Below are 5,918 nucleotides of genomic sequence, written 5' to 3' on the forward strand. Positions count from 1 at the left end.
GTTAAAATAACCTGGTTCAGTATAAGTTAAAACATGGAGCTCAAGGATTAAAACTTATTACAGAAAACCTAATTAATAAAGGAGTGATTATCTGCATTTCTTCTCCATTTGATAGCCCCGTGTTGCCTGTTCTTAAATCTAAAAAAAAAAAAAGAATGAAAAGAAAAATGGTGTGTGTGAGGGTACTCCTCATGATGGATTATTACTACCTTTATGCTGTGGTCCCATTCACCAAGGCCCCCATACCAGATATCCAATATTATCAAAATCAATGATTCTATTCAGTCAACAACTGGGAAATATTTTTCTTTTATAGATCTGGCTACCGTTTTCTGTCCAGTGCCCATTTCAACAGCCTCTCAGCTGCAATTTGCCTTTACCCCTGAAGGGACACAATACATCTTCTCCAGCCTACCCATGGGGCACCTCAGCAGCTTTGCCATCGCACTCAGTCCTTATAGACAAGATCTTAACTACATCCACCTTCCTCCAGGAGCACAGGTATGACATTCCATTGATAACATCCTCCTCCAAGGAAATTCATTAGACACACTCATTAAGGACATACAAATCCAAACACAAATTTAGCTCTTCTTCGGTTCTAATGACAACATATTTCTCATTTACCAATTTTACTCCCAAATGAAAATCAACAGGCACTCTTGTTAATACCCGCTCCAAACTCCTTCACTAAAGAGACTTTGGCAACCTCTTCTCATACCTCCCAGCGTCTCTGGACCACTCCTGATGGCCGTAGGTTGCCCAAGGGTTTCTGGTGCAATAAACTGCCCTTACAAAAAATGCCTGGCTACCTACTTGACCTTCCTAAAGACAGAGGTTCTCACAGATCTTGAGCCTGTGACCCTTCATAGCCAGCTGCCCATTATGCTTTGAGTCATAGAAACAGCACCCCACCAACTTGGCACAGCTACTGAGGCCTTCTTTTTTTTTTTTTTTTTTTTTTGCGGTACGCGGGCCTCTCCCTGTTGTGGCCTCTCCCATTGCGGAGCACAGGCTCCGGACGCGCAGGCTCAGCGGCCATGGCTCACGGGCCCAGATGCTCCGCGCGCATGTGGGATCCTCCCGGACCGGGGCACGAATCTGCATCCCCTTCATCGGCAGGCGGACTCTCAACCACTGCGCCACCAGGGAAGCCCAACTGAGGCCTTCTTAATCAGCACGCAACCAAACCTGGGCCTTCTGACATGTTCTACTTGCAGGAGGGGATGGCTTCCCCTGTCCTTAGTCCCTTGCCAGATTCCAGGGTGCTGGAGGAAGTTACCGCTCCCCCAGACCCTTGGCTACCTGGGAAACCCCCTGGGATTAACTGTGCTAACAGCAGTAGATTATGCAAATGGCCCTGCTAAACATCATACATGATGGAGCTCAGTGGAATGTTGCTGTTTTGCATCCCTTAGCTAGGATGTCCCTAATAAACGACAGGACACCAAAAACCACACACTTGGCCAAACTTCAGGCAGTTATCTTAACACTGGATGCCCTGACCAACAAATGGTCACATCTTCACGTTTATTATAAACTGGTGGGCATTGCCTAAAAATCATCTCTACCAGGTTAAAGAACTCTGGAAACTCTTGCCTCACAGATACCCAAAATATAAAATTACACATGTCTTTCTATGCATTAAGGTCACAATATAAGGCCTTGCCAAGGGTTCATTACTCATTATAAACACTATTAATAGTAACCAAGGCACACATTTCATTACTCAAAATACACAGTGCTGGGCTCTTGGAAAAAACACTCAATAGAACTTTCATGTCACTAATAGGTCTCAAATAGCCCTTTTAACTAAGAGACACAATGGTCTCCTTAAACAATTCCTTTTCAAGTTCCAGTCTAAACAAATCCCTAAATGACTCTCTATCTTGCCCCAGGTGTTAACCTATCTTTATACATTTTCGATCTTGTCCCATTCCATAAGGGCTGGAGGCCAGATCGATGGTGCATATTCTCCTGGGACCTCTTAACCGTAGATTGTCCCATAGGCCAGGCAGCTGCTCATCTGATACAGGACCCATTTGAAACTAAACTTCCACCAAAAACCTGTCAAGTGCAACTGCACACTATTCTGGTGACCATGGTCTTACTATCACTGGTCTGGATGCTTTCATTGTTTACAATCCGGAGGCCCAACCCTTCAAGTAAGCCACTGTTTCAACCAAACATAGCAAATGCTAAGACCCACATCAACTCGAGTGGGTATCCCCTTAGAAATGATACTCCTAGTCCCACATCCTAGATTACATCATCTTGACTCAGAAGCTTACCGCTGGAGATGGCATCGCCTCTGATGACATCACCCCAGCCCAAGACCTCACCGTTGGAGATGACTTCATTCCCCGTGCTGGAGACAACTTTCTCCCAGACGCTAAGACCTTTCATAGTCTCATAATAAAAGGTTTCTATGCTGTTTGGATTAACTTAAACCCTACTACTGAAGGTCTTTATTATCACCACCCCAAAGTTTCCTAATATGATGTCAAAAAATCAAAGGAGTAATTGTATTAATCATGCTTTCAATTTGTTTTTGTATATTATGATGCTTCGACATTCTAAAAAAAATCTTCCTGGCTGGGGAGAGACTACCCCTCCCAGAGCTAACCAATTCTTAGAGTAGCAAAGGACTCAGCCTTTGATATGCAAACTAACCAATCCAGAGCCATACCTCCTCCATCTGGCCAGTGTACCCCAAGAGGCAATATTCCTATGCCTTAGTCATCCCTGGGCCACGTACCAGGCAACTAAAGACCACCCTTAAGATATTTGAATGTTAAACCAACTGGGCATTCCTGGGAAAAATCCCATTTAGTCATGGTGTAAAATAGTCCTTATATGTTGCTAGATTTGGTTTGATTAATTTTAAAAGGAGTTTTCATCTCTATTCACGAGGGATATTGATGTGTAGTTTTCTTTTCTGATGATGTCTTTGTCTGGCTTTGGTGTCACATAATATTGGCCTTGTAGAGAGAGTTGGGAAGTGTTCTTTCCTTCTTTACTTTCTGGAACATTGTTATCATTTATTCTTTAAATGTTTGATAGAATTCACTAGTGAACTCATCTGGGTCTGGGTTTTTTTGTGTGTGGAAAGAATTTAAATTATGAATTGAATTCCTTTACCTGTTATAATCTTTCAGATTTTCTATTTCTTCTAGAGTCAGTTTTGGTCAATTATGTCTTTCCAGAAATTTGTCCATTTCATCTAAGTTATCTAATTTGCTGGTATAAAGTAGTTAATAACATTCTCTTATAAACAGTTTAATTACTGTAGAGTCAGTTGTGTTGTCCCCTTTTTCATTCTTCTTTTTGGTAAATTAATTAATTAATTTATTTATTTATTTTTGGCTGTGTTGGGTCTTCGTTGCTGCACAGGGGCTTTCTCTAGTTGCGGCGAGTGGGGGCTACTCTTCATTGCGGTGCGTGGGCTTCTCATTGCGGTGGCTTCTCTTGTTGCGGAGCACGGGCTCTAGGCGTGCGGGCTCAGTAGTTGTGGCCCACGGGCTCTAGAGTGCAGACTCAGTAGCTGTGGCGCACGGGCTTAGTTGCTCCGTGGCATGTGGGAATCTTCCTGGGCCAGGGATGGAACCCATGTCCCCTGCATTGGCAGGCGGATTCTTAACCACTGCACCACCAGGGAAGCCTCCCTTTTCCACTCTTGATTTTAGTAATTTAAGTCTTTTTTTTTCGTTGTCAGTCTAGCTAAAGGTTTGTCAATTTTGTTGACCTTTTCAAAGAACTAACTTTTGTTTTCATTAATTTTTTTCTATTGTTTTTCTGTTTTCTATTTTATTAATTTCTGCTGTAATTTTATTATTTCTATCTTATGCTTGCCTTGTGTTTAGTTTGCTCTACTTTCTCTAGATTCTTAAGGTGAAAAATTAGATTATTTGTGATCTTTCTTCTCTTCTCACATAGTCATTACAAGCTATAATTTTTTCCTTTAAGCACTGCTTTAGCTGAATCCTATACATTTTAACATGTTGTGTTTTAGTTTTCATCCAGTTCAAATTTCTTTCCAACTCCCCTTGTGATTTCTTTTACCTATAGGTTATTAGAAATAGATTGTTTAATTTGCAAATATTTCTGGATTTTCTAGATTTCTTCCTGTTGCTGATTTCTAATTCAATACCATTGTGGTCAGATATATACATTGTATAATTTCTATCTTTTAAAATTTACTGTGGCTTGTTTTATGACCTAGCATAAACCATAACCATGAACAATATAGAATGTTCCATGTGCACTTGAAAAGACTGTGTATTCTGCTGTTGTTGGATGGAATGTCCTATAGAAATAATTTAGGTCAAATTGTATGATAGTGTTGTCCAGGTCTTCTTTATCCTTGCTGATTTTCTTCTCTAGTTGTTCGATTAATTGTTGAGAGTAAGATATTGGAGACTATTTTCCCTTCACTTCTGTCAGTTTTTGTATCACATTTTTGGGGCCCCTTTGTTAGGTGTGTTTTTACAGTTGTTATGTCTTCCTGATGAATTGAACCTTTATCACTATAAAATGTCTTTTTTTCCCTCTAATAACACTTTTTTTGTGTTAAAGTGTGTTTTAGCTGATATTAGTTGTGGTAGGCAGAATTCTAAAGATGGCTCCACAAGATTCCTGTTTCCTTCTTATTCAATCAAATACTATGTGATTAACACAAAGTGATTAATTTTCCAGATATAAAGTCCCAAGACAGTTAACCTTACTATACAAAGATTATCTGGTAGGCCTGACCCAATCAGGTGAGCCCTTTAAATACAGAGAGTTTTCATCAGCTGATGCTAGAAGAGGTGATCAGAAATTCAAAGCACAAGAAGGATTTGATGCTCTATTGTTTGCTTGAAGGTAGTTGGGACCATGTATCAAGGAAATGGGGACCTCAGTTTCACAGCTACAAGGAATAGCTGTTGAATTGCTGCCAACAACCCAAACTTGGAAGTAGATTCTTTGAATGTGGAAGCAGATACTTTTTTTGTTGGAAGCAGACTTTTTCCTAGAGCTTCCGTATAAGAGGCCAGCCTGTCCACACCTTGATTTTGGCTTCTTGAGACAAAGCAGAGAACATGCCTTGTCTTATGACCTACTGAACTGTGGGCTAATAAATTGGTATTGTTTTTTGTCTGTTTTTTTTTTGTTAAAGAAAAATAACAAATAATCTACATTTTTATTAGATAGTATAAGTTTCCTTAATAACAAGTACATAAAATAATCCACAACGGGTTACATATTCCCAGATGTTAACATCTCTCTGTATACTTCATGTGTTTAATGAAAGGTTGTAAAATTTGAGGAAGACAAAAATAAAAGTTTTTAAAACTCAAGATACATAATAAATAAATTGGAACAACTAGAGATGACTAAAAACAAAATGTATCATATTGATCCACCCACAACATAACCTGATCTCAGGGACTTTAAGATATTTATACAGTAAACTTCAAAAGTATTTGCATTTAATTTTTTAATGTAATTTTACTTATTTATTTATTTTTTCCTTTTTTTAACATCTTTATTGGAGTATAATTGCTTTACAATGGTGTGTTAGTTTCTGCTTTGTAACAAAGTGAATCAGCTATACATATACATATATCCCCATATCTCTTCCCTCTTGCATGGTATTGTTTTAAGGTGCTAAATTTGTTACAAAGAAGTAGAAAACTAATGCATTGGTACAGCCACTCCAGCTCTCTTATGGTTGCCGATTGCATAGTATATCATTTTTTATCCTTTCAACTTATTTGCGTTGTAAATCTAAAGTGTGTCTCTTCTAGACAGCATGCAGTTGGATCCTGTTCTTTAATCTAGTCTGATAATGTATTTTTATTGTAGTGCTTATTTCATTTACATTTAATATAATTATTGATTATGATATAAATATAATTATTTATAACTGCCATTTT

This window comes from Delphinapterus leucas, chromosome X, assembly GCF_059928025.1.
Source record: "Delphinapterus leucas isolate spDelLeu-1000000601 "Yukka" chromosome X, BTC_Dleu_Yukka2, whole genome shotgun sequence".
In the NCBI taxonomy this organism is placed as follows: domain Eukaryota; kingdom Metazoa; phylum Chordata; class Mammalia; order Artiodactyla; family Monodontidae; genus Delphinapterus; species Delphinapterus leucas.